General features: G+C 46.2%; 1 protein-coding gene across 3 annotated transcripts in view; it reads left to right on the top strand.

Moving 5' to 3' along the window:
* PRKCH (protein kinase C eta) overlaps window positions 1-17123 on the top strand; it is a 167380-nt gene that overhangs the window by 125608 nt on the left and 24649 nt on the right. The window lies entirely within an intron of this gene.

Below are 17123 nucleotides of genomic sequence, written 5' to 3'. Positions count from 1 at the left end.
CACAGAGCTGGTCCGAGTTCTGAACTGATTTTGTCTGAGCCAATTAAAGATTCAGAAGCACAATTTATTATTAACATCTAGAGCAGCTTTCACAAATCTCTCAGCAGCATAGAACAGTAGAGAATTGCTCCTGAATGAGGAAAAATTACTTCCAGCTAGGAGAGGTTATTTTCTAGCTAAATCTCAGATCCGGGCATACTGCCACGGCAAAGTTCGTCCAGTAAGAATGTGAATATTTGCATCTGAACCGCTAAAGCAGCGAGGGAACATGTGGCATTGCGAGGTATCCGAGCTCCTGGATCTGGGCCATGTCGGGGTAGGCAGCAGAGTCGCAAAGCCGTGCCAAAGTGGGTCATGGCTCCTTTGTTTATTGTGGAGGAAAAGGAAGGGGGGTGGAAAGGGCATGGGTGGGAAGTTGGGAAGAGCCATGTGGGCTGTGCAGCGTAGCTCTGGGAACTGTGTGCAAGTTTGTGTGGTAGAAGGGGCGGTAGGAAACGACTCCTCCAGACTCTCTTTGGGTTTTTCACGTAAACCTGTGTGTGCTGTTGTAGTGAGGCTGAAGTGCATCTCAGCACGCAGGCTCTGCGGTGCACTTGTTAGAGGCTGAACGGGTAGGTGGCATTTAGTGTGCAGGCTTTAGGTGGTCCGCTGCCTCCTCTGAATGTAGTTACGTTCCTTTTGACGTCTACCCAGCTGTGAAAATGCAACAAGGGTCCTATATGTTGTTGACTTGTGCCTAAAGGCTGCAGTAGTGTGCTGTGTATTTCAGTATCAGTATTTCAGTATCTCTTGACTGTAATTTAAGGAATGCTTATATGTTTATCTGCGTCTTGGGGACTTTGACACAATTTTATTGACTTCATTTAGCCCTTGGCATTGCCTGCACTCTCTCTTAAATGTTTCTCTTGTTTTATATCCGCCCTTTCTAGTTGGAGCTCCCCAGTGCAGTGTTGCTCGTCACTGGTTCAAAACCTGGTGCCCAAGGAGCAGTATTAGAGTCACAGTTTCTACATTCAGCTTCTCCTATGTACAGCAAGGAGCAAAGAGCCTGGCAGTTGGCTACAACTTCCTGCTTCCCTGCCCAGCCTTGGTATAAATGAGGAAGCCAAGGAGTTGTTCTGCCTTTTGCCAGCTGGCCATGCTCCCAAAAAGGCAGCCCTCCCACCACGAAGGTCAGAGCCCAGCACTGCCTGGCTGCTCTGCCTCTGCTCCGTGGCTGTGCCCTTGCATCAGCCCCGCAGCGTGGACCAAGAGCCAGTCCTGCCAGTTCTGCTCCTGCTGGGGACTCTGTGGGGCCAGGACTGTTCCCCATGGGAGGGTTTAAGCTCTCAGTCTCCTTTGTGCTGCTTGGGACACAGCAAGTCAGCGAATCCGGCTCTGGCTGTTCCCTCTTGAAGTGACGCAGTTTGTCCACAGACGCTGGGGAAGAGGAAACAGCCTGTGTGTCCATATTCATTGTGAACTAAGTGGGACAAGGGCTGAAAACCATTATTTATTTGAGGGACTAATTGACCATCCAGACAGAGCCAGCAGTGGATGACTTTGTAGAGTGGCCTAGCTCTCCATCCTCTCTTGTCCATTCTTTGGAGGCACTCTGCGGTCCATGAAATGCCTACAGCAGGCAGGTGGCTTGTGCATCGGCCAGCCCCAGACAGCCTGCCTCGCGCCTCGAGGTGCAGAGATGATTTCAGAGTTGTAATGGCTGACTGATCGTGGCCAATCTGTGGCTGGTAAGTTTGAGATGCGACGAGTGTAATTCATACCTTACTGAAAAAAATGAGTTATCTCCTATGCAAAGAGAAAGCAACCAGAAAAAACCTTTGTTGCACCATATCTGTCAAATAGATAGTTTTATCTATGAATCAGCCACTTGGAGCGTATTTTCCTCTCTGCTTTTGGAAAGGTCATACTAACCTGTGCTTCTTGATATAAACGCTGATGTTTTGGGAAGGAGTCAGAGCAAAGCGAAACTGGCTCTTGAACCTCTAAAGCCACAAAACGTCAACAGTTCGACTGGGCCGAGGTGTGATTCATGAGTGGAAAGTGTCTGTGTTGTACGTCCCCCTACACCCTTTTGATCTAGAAAATTGCTCAGCTTGCTGATCGTTCAGACTGGTGACTAACCTGACAGTGATAGCAATGATAGCTACAGGGAAAAGAGAGGTATTTTGTGTGATAAAATTAATCGAAAAATGTCTTGGAGCTTTCCGTATTTATCCAGCTCAGCATCTCTCCTCACAGCTACCTTTAAAGTCCTTCAGGACTGACAGCATTCTCCAAGCCGAATGGCAGTCAGATGAAGGCTCCTGTCAGAGCTTTTCAGTGCTGCTTTCTAGCATCAACCAGGGGCATCCCTTGAGTGACCATCTGATCCCTGCTGCCCAGGAAGAAAGAAAGCACATTTCAGTTACTGCCGTGAAGCAGTAGGCCAACGCTGGCCTGAGGATGTGTAGAAGGGAGGGGATGTCAATTTTTGGAGGCCTAGCTGTTGCCTCTTCATCTCAGTAAAACATGGCATGGGTTAATCGGATATTTCCGAGTTCTGGCTCTGCTTGGTCTTCTGCAAGAAGATCTTGCTGTGGTCTGGAGCAGGTCAAGCTGTGTTCTCGCTGCTCCTTGTGGGATGCATCTAGTTTGAAGATGGCCGTCCCTCAGCAGGGTTGGTTTATGGATGTGAGCACCTAATTTCCTTAGGCTCCTGGTCTCTAATTACCTGAAGCCCACACTTAATACAGGAAGATTGGTATAACTTACTGGTTATAACTGCCACTGATAAAGTCATAGCTCACTTGTAAGCTTTTTTAGATCTGTGCTGGTAGGGCCTTTCACGGTATTGGCCCTAGTGAGCGACTGTGTCCCAGGTGCTGTTACATAAGGAAGAATTTCAGCATTAGTTATGTGTCTTGGCTGCAAGATTAAGTCTGTCACTCTGGACACCAGAAATGGTCTCGGAAGTTTCAGTGTGACTTCTGGAAGCAAAAAAAACAAATTAAACTTTATTTTGTAGGCTTTGGGTTCTTGTTCTTTCTCCTAGAACACCCACCCTTTAGGGACGTTTTTACTTTTTCTCAGCCACTGAGAAGCGATGGTAGGTTTCCTGGAGAATTTTCTGAGCGCAGCCAGCATGCAGAACTGTTTGAGCTGCTGATGTTTGGCGGTTCTAGTCAGACAGATTGAAAAAAAATATGTATAGATATATATAAAAACTTAACGTTTCGGTTTGTTCTGAGCCACCTTCCTCCTTCTGGTGGTCCGGAGGAGGGGCAGAGGTGATGCGCTGTTACCCGCAGGGCCGTAGAGGTGGTTTGTGGAGGAAGTGCACCCTGTGCAGAGATGTCTGCGCAGACCATGTTCTCGCCCTGATAGCTTTGCTCTCCCGCCTCAGCCTCTTGCAACTGAAGTCATTAGTGTTCGTTAAGCCAGGATGGCAACAAACCCAAACAACAACAGTCTACAAATCATTCTGTCGCTCCAGACTGTGTTTCGTGTTTTGTTTTTTGTTTCCCTCCTGTGAAGCAATTAGTCTCCTTTAGTCCCCGCTTCAGCTAGACGGAAAACAATCGGCTGGACAATAGCAATTCCCCTCCTGGCAGGGCAGTCACGCGATCCGCTTTGGTTATGGGAAAGGTGAGACATTTTTCCTTTCCTGTCTGTTAGGGAAGAATCTCTCTAAAGAAATTCCTCACCTCTCTGTGCCTTCCCCTCAGCCAGCCTTGGGTCAGCCTTTGCCCGGGCCGAGAAGGTGTCCCGGCCCCACAGCCCAGAGCCTTCCTCTGAAAGCCCTCTATGTGCGTTGAGTTGTCACCCCTCAGCCCACTGCAGGACGTTAGTCCTTCTTTGGTTAGCGATGGATCTCGCATGCGTGTGTAACCCATCCCACTCACTGGCTGATGATGCGGATTGTGGGTGCCAGAAAATCATGAAGTAATCTGTGGTTTATACCAATGACGGGCCGGTATAAGACTCGCATTGGGTTAGATTTTTCCAGCCTTGCTCATTTGAGAGGCACTTGATCCTAGCAATAGCTCGCCCTGCGTAATGGGGCAGCACTACAGTGTAGGGCCCTCCTTGGTGCGCAGAAGTGCGTGGAGTTTGGCAAAAAAACAGGGCATGCAAAGGGGCCAGCCAAAATCTTGTGGCAGTGCCATAGACAGCCACTGTGCAGCTTGGCCCAGGGCGGCCCCGGAAGACTCATAGTACCTCTAACTGCTTGCTACACTGGCAATAGGAAATGCTGGACCTTCTCCCAAGGGTGAAGGCCCCAGCTAGGTGGGGCACAAGGCTGTGGAGGTTGGCTGTAGTAGGTGGGGAAGAGCCAGGAGAGAGGGTCTGTGCCAATTTCCCCTCCATTGCAGCACCAGCACGCGAGGCATTGTTGCCTCCTCGCTGCCCTAAAAAATGCAAGTGGGGCACAACTCGGAAGGGCAGGTTCTGGTAGGAAGCTGCATGGCAACGCTGCTGGATGAGAAGCCAGTGCGAGGAGGCTGAATTCACCAGAAAGAGACACCTGGCTGTCCTCATAAAAAACAAACAAACAAAACAAAACAAAACAAAAACGGTGCTGCTAGTATCTTAGCAGGTGGCAGGTGCTAAATCTGGACACTTTCCTTTAAAGGTGCAGGAAGAAGCCAAGTCAGAATCCATGTTCTGTTTTGTTTCTGCACATGAGGCAAAAGCCACAGGGTTGCTAGTCAGGTGCCAGAAAAAGCTCCAGCTACCCAGGGCAAATGAGGACAAAGAGCAGCTTTCCTTGGTTGGCTGTTGGTTTGAATAGCAAGTCACAGCATGTTTGAGTGATGTGTCATCAGTGTCAGAGCTCCGATGTCTGTTTTATGAAGGTGCAGCGTGGGCACTAGGCGCTCGGGCTCAGTAGCACCCTGGCCTTGAGATAGAAAGTCGAGATGGAAAAGTGGTTGGCAAAGAAACCTGTTGCATAGCCTTGCCTCTGGCTGGTGTGCAGATGGGCGGGCAGCAGCAGAGTTTCTGCCTGCTTGGTAAAGCTTGTGCTAGTTCTGGGGCAGAGCCTGCCCCATGCAGACGTCACATTGAGCATCAGCTGCACCCACTCTGTGTCTGGGCAGAGCCGCTTTTGGAGCGCACTCTGGTTATTGTGGAGAAATGAGAGGCTGTTGATAAGGGTTTTCTTGTTGTTGGGTGTTTTCTGTTTTGAGTCATTGCAAGCATGATGAAGCCAGTGGTGTCAGGAACGAGAGCAAGCACTTGCTGTGGGACAGAAAACCAAATCCTGAAGAGCTTCCGTTAAGTTCTAGGTAGCAGGGGTGACTGTGAAGAGGCAGGCCTGCGTGATGGAAGTGCACGGATTCAAAACAGGCCATACACAAGTAAAGAACTGGCTGAAGAGGAAGCATGCTTGGTGTGCACTCAGATCACTGTGGTGCTTCCTAAGTAAGCAGTCACCGCAGGGAAGGTGTGGAGTGGGAAGTGAAAGTAGCCCTGGGTTTAAAAGTTGATTCCATGTACACATGGATGGAATCTTAATGTGAAAGTAGCCGCTATTGCGTGATGTGGTTGCTTTCCTGTTACAGTGCAGCACAAAGTGGTGCTGGTGCTGTAGCGTACTGTCCTCTAGTACCGTGTTCTCTGCTCCCCAGACACGGCAGCGAAGTCATTTCTGGTGCAAAATCATGAAGAGGTTCGCAAACCATTTGCAAAGTAAAGTACTATGAAGCCTGCTTGAGAACAGGAGTGGAGAACAAATAACAAATAAACCACACTTGCATGGTGTCCCCAAAGTGCAGAGAGGTCATCTATTGCTCTTCATCTGCATAGCCTGTCTAGAACATTTCCAGGAATTCATTAGCTTTAATATGTGTTTTGTAGGTGATGCTTTTTAGCATTTAAAAATTAAGATGATTCACTTTTTGTTCCTATTTCAGGGCAGTAAAGAGTCCTTCTGCTTCCCTCGAATTTCTGTGGTCTTCTATGAGTCCTCATTGAATTATTCATTGATAGGGAAAGTATCTGAAAACAGCAATTCAGCCTGAGTAGCAGTACTTGACTGTGCAGATGAGTTTGGAGTATTTGATTGAAACCACTGGAATTGTCAATAACATTAAGAATTGCATTCCTACCATAAAAGAAAAATAGGGTCTTTCAGATGGTGTGTGCTAAACTTTGATGAGGACATGGACTAAAAACCATTGCATTTTAGATGTTACCTGGGCATTGGTACCTTTAACAAGCACAGACAAGGAGTTCTTTGAAATACATCTTTCCTTTAGGTTGGGCTAACTTCTGAATTGTAATGGAAAATGTGTATTGTTGTGCAATTTTGTCTTGTGCAAACATGGGATGTTTAGATACAGAATCTTTAATTCTGGATTTTTTTCTGGTATGGTGTGGTCACACCACTCGGCAAGGTTTTCCATCTGTTTTGCCTGTTGTTTCTTGTCTCCCTAGATTAGAAACAAGTTTCAAAGATGATTTGTGGTGCCTTCTGCCTGGAGAAGGAAATTTACAATGAATAAACTCGGGTGAAACATACAGTCAAGCCTTGTGTGAGAGAGAGGGACCGGACACTTAGAGCTTCAGATCTTCCCCAATTAAAATAGTTAAATCTGAGAGTCATAAAGTTTCTGGTGTTGGCCTGAAAAAGGAGCGAGTTGAGAACGGTTGTCACAGGTACGTTCCAGTTAGCCAGGAGTTCTGGCCTTAAAAAGAAGGGTGAACTAGTAGAGTCAGAGCACGAACTGACTCAGAATCAGCCGACTGAAAGGCACATTACTCATGAGCAACATCCTCATAATTCCCATTCTAACTAGAGCCTGTTGCTTGCTGTTAGTCATTAGTCATTATTCCCGTTCCTGCCTTGAAAATGCCTCTTACGTTTCTCCTATGCACACTTCCAGTTTTCTCCCTGTAGTTGATACTGCTTGTATTGGGTGACAGAAAGAAAAGGGCTCCTGATTCTTGAAATTACATGTTGCAAGGATGTGACTGTAGGTGCCCGTACAGGGTTGGGTTGTTTAATGGGTAAGGTAATGTTTGGTTTGGAAAGTCATCTTTCTATGCCAGGAGGTATATTTCCAGAGACAGCACAGAACTGCTACAACATGGGGTTTCCTTCCCTATGCTCCCAAGTTGCAGAGGCCAAATGCTCAGCTGCAAACTGGGGAGATGCCAGGGCTGCAATGAGTCTTATGCAGAGACTTGACAGATCTGCATGCTTAAAGCTTAATGCATGAATAAAGGCAGACCGTCCCTATTCGGCTCCCATTTCTGTCCTTTTCCTAGATGGGGTCTACTGAGACAGGGCTTATTTTTCATTTTGTTTCATTTGTTTAACCTGTTGTGGGGAACAAGTCGTTGGTCAGCCTTCTCTGCTTGGTAAGCATGTCAGCTGAATATTGACTCCTACTCTAAGTCACTTGGACTTTGCTTGTAATCCGGCAACCAGCTAAGGCATCTAATTTAGGAGCATACTGCCAGGGTGGTGTTTGGGGTGGCACATGAGATATCATCCGTCCCTGTTGGTCCGGCACAGAGCTCGCTGTGCCGCTCGTTCCTGTGCGCGGGCAGTTTGGGAGGAGTCCCCAGAAATGGGAGCAGGAATTTGAGAGCTCAGTGCCAGGCCTGGAATTCCACCTGGCTCTGTCCTGCTTATCCAGAGCTTGGACACTTGGGCTTTACGCAGCACTGGAGTGAATCGCCTGTAATGAGTGAATGGCAACAGTAATGTTTCACATGAAACAAACTAAATCTTGGGATAATGACCCATTTGCGAGGTTCTCCCAAATACCTCTTCCATCTGATTTCACTGATGCTATTTAAGCGATCGTGCTGGTGAGAAGCAGAAAGATCGGAGCAGACAGAAAAGCAGTTTTGTTTGCCCACAGGTTCCCTGGAGTATTAGGAACAAAGCAAATCAGTTATACCAGTGATGGCCTCAGTTTTTATAACAAACAGATCTCAAGACAGCATCCCCAGAAAATGTATTCAAAGTTTGTTCCTATGGGGGCTTAGCAGTACTCCTGTCCTGAGCAGTGCTATGAGTTTTATGCCCACAATGTGTCACTCGCTAGTGCTGCGACTGCTCTTTCATCGCGTGTGTAAAAATTCTGTGCAGAAGGTGAGAGTTTCGGAAGCCTCAGTGCTGGCCCCATGCTGCTTCTTCACAAGTTAATAGCAAATTTGCCATTGGAAGTCAACAGGCCAAGGCAAAGTGCTCTTGAAAATCCCCTCTAAAAATACAGGGTGGCACTCTTGCCTTCAGCTTTGCTCATTCCATTATAGAAAGGGGATTAGAGCCTACAGCCTTAGCTTTATAAATCTGGATGTGTAATTCAGAGCCTTAAGAAGGTTAGGTAATTTCTTTTGTCCAGGGGATTTGTCTAAAGAATCCTTGGATTTTGTCTATCCTGAAAATGACAGGATTTTTTTTTCCTGCTGACTTCCTGGAATTCAGGCTCAGAGTAAAGCAAATCTTATCCGTATTGTATGAATAGGGAGAAGTCTGTTTGACTAGATGTACAGGTTCAATTCAGGAGTGTCATCTTTCCCCACAAAACCCTGCTGGCATTACAAATACTCATACAGGTTTGTTTGCTGCCCGAGCTGTTGCCAGAGGCAGTCTGTACACATGATCATGATGAATACTGCCATTATTTATTTTTTATTCTTTTTTTTTTTTTTTGTATTTGCTGGAGTGAAACGTTGCTCCTAAGACTCAGGGAGGAGGCTGGATTTCACTGGCAGTGAGATCAGCGGTGGGAACGCAGAGGAGTCGCGGTGGTTTGAGCTAGTGTCTGGTTCCCCTGGGGCAGGCGTAGTGGCATGCAGTGGTGAAACGGGGACATGTCACTGTGTCTCCCTGGGATGAGGAGCCTTTTCAGCAGCGTGGTCCTGCTCTGACCCTGCCAGGACAGCTGGGAGCTAGGATGAGGCCTCTGAGCAGCTTGACGGTGGGCTGTGGGCAGTTGGTTATCATTAATCTTGCTGAGTAACTCATTCACTCCATCCTGAAGCATTGAGGCCACGTTGTACTGTTGGCACAAGCCTGATTTCATTTTAATTTCTGTATCAGGCTTTGAATCAATGTTGGTCTATTTTTGTCAAGGTGACATAACAGGCTTATGCTTTTTAATCTCTCTTGGCACCGTCCGTCAGAAGTCCACATCTTATTCTCATTCGTGCATTTGGGTCTGAAGTCTGTTGTACGCCGCCTCTGAAGACTTCAGGCAGGGGGACTCACAGAAAGACGTGTTGTGTTTGCGTGCCTTTTTTTTTTTTTTTGTTTTTCCTCCCCTCTTTTTTTGGCAAGGATAAAATAGAAGCTCTGTTGGGAGCAACTCGGCAAACGATGTTTTCTGGGCCAGCAAATTCCAGTGTCCCTGCCCGGCAGGACTGAAGAGTCTATCACAGGGCTGGGCTGGCAGCGTGGCAGCTCTTGCGGAGAGGGTGTGCGCAGCGTGCATGCCAGGGGCCGGACACGGCACCTTTTTCTGTCCACCACTCTCCATCCCTCAGTAAATGGGAGGACGTTTGCTCTGAGATTCTGGGAAATAACCTCAAGTGTAACCGCTGTCTTTCTTGACTAGAGTCCCACACAAAAGTGAAGCTGCAGATACATAATGTTTCTGTGTATATATACACACACACACACACACACATATATAGTATTTAAAAAAATATATAAATATCAAACACACACATGTGGACATATAAATATATATGGATTGCACCATCTTTGGGATTACTCCAACGTAGCAATCTCCAGAGCGTCTGTGGTTTAGCAGTAATGTCGCCAGCTCTCTGCTGCCCCGTTTCACAAGAGCGGGTTGCAGCCCTTGCAAAGCTGCCCTTTGGAAACCGTCATTAGCTCCCTTAACACCCGCTCTGCGTGTAGCGAGGGGCAGGCTCTGGCAGGTGTGCCCGACCCTGGAGGGACTCAGCGCGCCCTTAGAGTCCCACCGGCTCAGCGCCCCTTGGGTTCAGACCCACTAACGTGATGGAAGTGTTGTGATTATATATTGTGGTGTGCCAAGGGTGGGTGGGTTTTTTTGTGATTTGGTTTTTTTTCTTCCAGTCTGTGCCTGTTGACTTTAGCTTACCCACTCTAAATTAACTGGGAGATGAATATTCGTCTCAACAGCAATGAAATCACGTGCGTAATTGTGTTATCTTCCACAGCCGCTTTTTCTGAAATGGACCCAGCAGCGCCGGCTTCTAGCCCATCAAGGCCGCTGGGTAGCGAATGGTGCTGCCTGAACCTGGGCAGGTAGCTTGCAGAAACTTGCCCTTACGCTTGAAGGATTGGTTGACTTTACGATTGAAATGTAATAACAGAGCGCTTCTGGGTGCAAGTGCTTGCTAATCAGGGTTTAGTCTGAAACCCGAGCAGCAGAGCAGGAATGACTTTCACAGCTTAATCAGACTTAGCCCAGCGAGGGCATAAAACTGATAGGGAGTGCCAGTGGACATACTGCAGAGCACAAATACAGGTGGATATGAGGAACTCCCTCTCTCTTGCCCTCCTTGACCTTGTACTGTGGCTTGGTTTTCAGGAAGCTTCAGCCGTTTTGGGTGTAAATCTGACCCCTGACAGCAGTGCGTATTGCATTGCAGTGTACCAGTGCAGTGTCTGCAAGAGAGCTGGAGCCTGCTTTGGAGGCTGGATGGCCACAGTCCATCACACTTTTATCGTAATGCATGGGAGCCTGTCGTTTCAAAAAGGTTTTGCTCTGTGTGTTGTTGTGGAGGAGTTAGGGGAAGCAGGGAGAAGGCGTAGGGCTCTGTTACAGTCTGTCATCCTCCTCCTCCGCAGTAGTGCTCTGTGGAATCGACAGGACGTGCTATGGGACGGAAAACGAGGGGAAATTGCACCTGTGTTGATCTTCAGTGGCGTTTCACTCACTCTTACCAGATCTGAATTTGTTAGGTCATATTTCTCCTTTTGCTTTATTTTTGAGAAATGCAGAAATTCAGTTAGGATCCTCTGTGCCCATGTTTGTGGACCCTTTACCCCTAAGTGTGGCCACTTTTGAAAATAACTTTTAGTTGTTAAGGCAGTGGAAAGGGACACCTTGTTATGTTTTGTTCCTGCTTTCTTTTAATTATGTATAGAAACTCCTGCAGAGTTTTTCCCTTCATTTCTGTCCTGTTGTACTGCGCAGCAGGAATGAGACCTGTCATAGTTAGGCTGTCTGGCCTGCATACTCATGGGCTAAGGTAGAGTTTGCTGCTGCACCCCAGAAGTTTGTTGGAAATTAGATGAAACATTTTCTTTGCCCAAGAGATTGTTTTTCAAAACAAACTAGGAGTTAGCTGAATTTTTATTTTGCAGTCCCTAAGCTATATTTTGATGCTACTTCTTGCAACATCTGGAAGTACAGAGTAGACAGCTCTGATAGCCCCAGTTTCATGGTTAAATGATGAAGAGGACAGGAAAGACTGGGGTGAAATCCCTTAGGGGTTCTGCTCTGAAACGCTGGGTCTGTACAGCAGCTCTTACTATCTCAGCATGCGTCAGGCCGAAGAATTGCTGCGTATAAATGGTTATCCTGGTTGGATGTTGTATGACAGCGCTGCATGTTACCTTCAGTTCTTCATTTGGTTCTGCGCCCAAAAGAGAGTGCTATGTATCAGCATGATGAGATTGTTCTAGTGATGGTGATTTTCCTCTTTAAAGTACCACAACAGCTGAAGTAGAACAAGGCTCAGAGGCTGAAAAGGAGCAATAGCTCTTCCTTTTACTCAGCAGCAAACCTCAGGCTCTCAAGCTGTTTTTCTTAAGTTCAGCGCAGCTTGATCTTTTTCTGATCTCTACTCTGTGACTTTCTTTTTCAAAGGCCAGTAACCTGGTTTTTCATTTGTGATTTCAATATTTCTCCGTACCCTGAAGATGTGGCAGCAGCTAAACAAATAGCAGCGGCTCAGACTGGGTTTTTCTGCCTTAACTCTGGTAGAATATATTGCGGGTGTCTTCCTTAGACAGTATTTACTACTGCCTGCTGACACTCGGCTTTACTGCTGCTTAGGAAATTGGCTTAACTCTTCCTTGATGCTGTGAGAATGGGAATTTCTGGTTATAAAAGCTTAGCTGACCATAAAAATGAATCATGTCTGGTTATTATGAGGAAGAATGCAAGAGATGTGAACCATTTTCCGTGAAGGAATTTATAAGCAACAGTGATTTCTCCACAACCTAAGATGCATGGGATTGCAAGTAGCCTTAATTCCAAAATTGGTATAAAATCTCAGGAACAAACAACTTGGAGGGTTCCCAGTCCAAAGCCAACGGGAATAGGCCTGTGAAAACAATTTTTTGTTGTTGAGTTTGGCAGCTGAGCCCCCAGTAGTCAATGTGGAAAGAAAGATAGAAAGTTGTTTCAATTTATGTGGGCCCAAATTTCAGGGGTTCTTTTTAGAACAGTGGGTTTTTCGCAACTCAAGACAATGTTGGTTTCAAGTAAAATGAAATAGTTTGTTTTGGATGTTGTTAATTAATACAGAGGAAAAAAATGGGAAACAGTATTAGCCTCATATGAGGATTAGTCTCATATGAGCTGAGACCTCTTTCACCTCCTCTCCTTATTTATCTGATGTAAATCCCTTGTTCACTTTGGTTGGGGTAGAGCCTCTAATTTGCAAATTTCCCCTCTTAGATAAATGTCTTTACTGTGTTATTCTGCAGATTGTATGACTTTCATTCTGTTTAAGTTATTTCATTTTGCAAAAAATAATTATGATTTCAGTGGAGCAGGACTTGGAAACCTGTTTTACTCTAGCTACCAGGCAATAGAAACACATTTTTCTCCATCTTGATGGAGATTTCTTTATTTCTACAAAATAAAATGACTTCAAGAGAAGAGGTGGAGAAAAATCAAAATCTAGTTCCCGCTTGCAAAGGGGTTTTGAATGCACATTTTCATGCTCAAGGGGAGCGAGGGGCTAGAGGTATTTCAGGGGAGAGCACTCTACCTCATTTTTGCTTCTGTGAACGGTGTCTCAATGGCTTTGCATGCTGAACAGTCAAAAAGTAAAATGTTCCCTCTCAGAAATGCTCAAATTAATCATGTAAATCAGATTTTAACATTTGGCTGGAATGTTTCACTAGTTTCACCTATATTTGTGAATAGCTTCCACTGCCCAGTACCTACATTTCCAATGACTAAATGATTTGCCTCAAGATGGGAGCAACTGGCCTTTACAAGCTATAAACTGACTCTTTGGGTTTACCAAGCCCGAGAGAAGAAGAAACTGAGGCAGTTCAAACTGAAGACCGGTTTCTGCCACCCCCACTCCTGCAAAGAAGGGCCTTACTATGTGCACACCCTGCGGGGTGACTTGCTGAATAAAACACAGGGTGGTGAAAGCAAAAGAGGAAAAAAAAAAAAAAATCATCTCATCCTTTCCTATATGGTCTCTACGTCACAAATGACATGGTCTGACCAGAGTGAGTGACAGGTACTCGTATAACACCTACTCCTTGGCAAAACTCTCTCTGGTGTAGGGAAATCATATTTGACAGATGTTTCAGAAAGGACTGGATCATCTGCAATTTTAATTTTATTTTTTTACGAACGTTAAACTCAAGTGGCAGATGTATAAAAACACGCCTCTTCCAGTGAGTAAGGCTTAAGCAGCTCATTTTGTCATTTCTTCTGGGTCTAGAATAAAACGATGCTGTTAAACTGATGTGCGGTAACTGTGTGCGTAGACAAAGGCTGCCTTTCTGAGTTGGGATGAAGTCTGTTTTCCAGTGGAAGGTTGCCAGGGAAAGACTTAAGGCAGAACCCCTCATCAGGACCTTAGAAATGCAGCCCTCAGAAAACCTCTCTCCCGTTATTGCTTCATCAAGCTGCTAAAAATATTGAGTGGAAAATGCAAGTATTAAGGAAATGAGGTAGATCTGGGCTTTGTGAGCTGGATGATTTCCAGTTTTATCAGCTTCCCGGAATCCTTGCTGCTAAAATGAAGAGCTCCTTGTAAATCTTAGAAACCTGTCAGTGTTTTTTCTTTCACGTGACTTCACTGGTTCATGTGGTACGAAGCATGGTGAGACCCGTAAATGTAAAACAGCAAGCGCAGAGCTTGAGACTGCTGGAATCACTCGAGATGTGCTGTGCCCAGTATGTGAGACCAAAGCAAAACTTTCCCAGAGAATTATCTTATCGACTGGGTCCGAGGCGGTCTGAGAGAGCATACTGTTTGGCTGAGCCTGCTGCTGTACTAACGCACAAGTTTCCTCCAATGGGGACGTGTGGGGCCTTTTTTTGGATACTTGCTGCTTGTGAAGCAAAAAGGAGTTGAGAAGTCTGTTTGGTCGTGGGAGGTCCTCTTCTAAAATGATGTGCGCATAGCCAGAGCATCTGAGCTAGTGAGAGTAGATCAATGTCACGTTACAGGTAATGTAAAAATAGAAAATGCAAGTTTTAGATTTCACGTTGCTGGAAAGATGTCAAGAGAAGCCAACTTCCCAACTGCAGGAGGAGAAAACTGGCTTTCCTAATGGGTTTAACATGCAATGCAACGAAGCCAAAGGGCTGGAAGTTTGTCTCATGTGGTTAAAACTGTGCTTGCTAGATGGGAAGCAGACAATTGAAATTTAATGGCAATTACATGGAGAGAGGCCCTCTGGGAGGATTCAGCAAGCGCACAGTGCTCTTGCACCTGTAGAGGCACCCGCCATCTTGGTGCTGTAATGAGCATAGTGTGTTATGCAGGGATTTCAGGCTTTCTGCAGCATGTCCTGTGGGGCAGAAGATAAGGGGCAGAATATCTGGTATTCTGGTCTGCAGAGCAGGCCTAGCGCTTTAGCCAAGTCTTGCCTCTCCTCCTCAGGCTCTGTGAGGGCCTATAACTTGCCTGTTCAGTCAGTGTATGCGACTGTGTTTCTACTGGCTTGAATATAACAAGGGTGTAATTTGAGATATTCCCAAAGCATGACAGGACGTAGTGAATATTTCTGGGAGTTGGGGGAGGTTGGAAAGGGGGATCTCCAAGCAGGTTCACCACAATTCCCTTGCAGTCACGTGTAGATGCACCCCCAAAAGTCAGGCCTGCTGAGGACTGGGAAGATGTTTGCTGCATTTAAATCCAAGCCAAGAATAAACTGTGCTTTTCAACCACATCATTGCAGATTCCTGGAAACAAGGCCTGCCTTTATGCTTGGAGGGCTTCCCTGCTCTGCCAGTAACCACAGGGAAGAGTAACAGGAGCTTTGACTGTAAACTGCTGTTGAAGGCATACTGTCATGAACAAGCACGTACAATACCTCTCACTGTGCTCACCTAACCCTTTCCAAGACAAGCCTTTGCCCACACAGCATAATGGCCATTTTTAATTTTATGAAAGGGGGGGGGGGGGAAGTATCTTCTGCTGAGCATCCCACCCAGAGCAAACAGTGCAGCATCACACAAGTGTGGGCATTGTCCTAGACATCCAAATTCCCTTGGGTGCCAGGTAGCCAGTGGGACAGCTGGGAACGGCGGCATCCTTACGGAGGGGTTTTTACCGGGTTGTGTTGCTGTGCCACGTTATGTGTTGAAGGAGAAAAAAGATGTTCATTCCTGTGACTAAGATGGTGGACCGGAATTCAGGAAGTTGATGTTCGGTCTTGGCTCTGTTGAACATGAGTAAATTTCTTAGCCTTTGCCCCTCACTTTCCTATCTGTTAAAAAGAGGCTGCTAATAACTTTTTTCTTACCTCTGTAGGGCAGGACGTGGCTCTTATTGCCTAGTACAGCGTGTCATGATCTTTGCCCTGTAATAGCAAGGTTAAAAGAGAACTGTATGACGCTTCAGCAAGGCTTCCTGCGGTGATGTGGCTGTAGAAATGCTAATGCAAAACAGAGTAATCAGCCACCTGATTTTCACTTCAAATCACAGAAGGATGAGCAGGTCTTTAAGAATCTAGCTGAATTCGGATTTTAGCTCTCCCACAGATTTTCGTGTAAATGTGGAGATGCCACCTTTGTTACCACCTTCCTTGTTGCTCTCCCTTTCCAGGGAAACAGATGACCAACCAGAGGGCAAAAAGTATTGAGTTCTGGCATGTGTTTCATAAAGGGACATGAAACCCTCAGATGTATTTAGAGGTTTGATTCCTATCTGGGCATCCAAATGCCTATGAAAGGCCCCAGGTGGCTTTGTCTCAGACTATAAGCCTGTCCTGCATGTCAGTAAATGGAGAGAGTAGCACTGCCATGCCTCACAGAGTTGCTGGAACGAGTACTGCGTAAAACTCTCAGACCAGGGTTAGCCAAGACAGATACAGAATGAATTTCCGGGTCACATAAACTGAGACGTCAAATGAAGCTTGTGCAAGAAGCAACACGGGCCTATGTTTCAGAACGTTTCACCACCAGGATATGTTTGGGGCTTCCACCAGTGCAGTTTTTCTGCAAACCTGTGAAAAAACAAAATGTGACCTATTCGAACTGAACAGAGCTCTCGTGGTAGTTGCTTTCCTCAGTCTGTGACTGTGCCTAGAACTTGTTTGACAGCTGAGAAGCAGAGGTGCTAAGAGCTGATATGTAATAACGTATTTTTAGGAAGGCATTGCCTAAGTCTGCAGATGACCCTGAGCTATCTGGTCGTGTTCTTGACAGTGCTTATAACTACGGGCTATTCCTTGAGGCCATCTCAAGGTCAGAGAAGCTGATAAGCTTTGTTAGGGCTCTGTCATTTTGGCAGCTCTACTTTTGATAATGAGTTTCTAGGCTGTTATAAGTGATGTGTTGGAAAATGTGCAGTATGGTAATTGGCTGCAGGTCTCCTGTGACAAGGAGCGGGCATCAGACAAGGAGCCCCCCTCCACACACCAGTGAGTGCTGCATGGGAAATTTGCTTCTTGCATTAATGCAGTCCTGCTGGAATTGATACAACTGAGATTTTAAGGTTTTGCCTTATAGTAGAAGCATCACGTGCTGGCTACACCTTCAGCCTGCCAGTATGGTGTGGTATCATTAGGGAATTTCTTTTGTTCTCAGACGGGATAAAACTCCAGGTGGGATTTTTGAGTAAGGTTCCTCTGATACTAGGAGGTCTGGGATTTAACCTCCCAAGCTGCCAAAGACAAGGCCTGCTTCCCGTTTGGAAGAGGCTTCACACAGCTCTTCAGCTTTGCCTGTGTATTCTCAGCGTGGCGCACTGCTGAATCA

The sequence above is a fragment of the Struthio camelus genome, chromosome 5, assembly GCF_040807025.1.
Source record: "Struthio camelus isolate bStrCam1 chromosome 5, bStrCam1.hap1, whole genome shotgun sequence".
NCBI classification, from domain to species: domain Eukaryota; kingdom Metazoa; phylum Chordata; class Aves; order Struthioniformes; family Struthionidae; genus Struthio; species Struthio camelus.
Note: the sequence above shows the minus strand (reverse complement) of the source record. Positions and strands in the feature narration are given on the sequence as shown.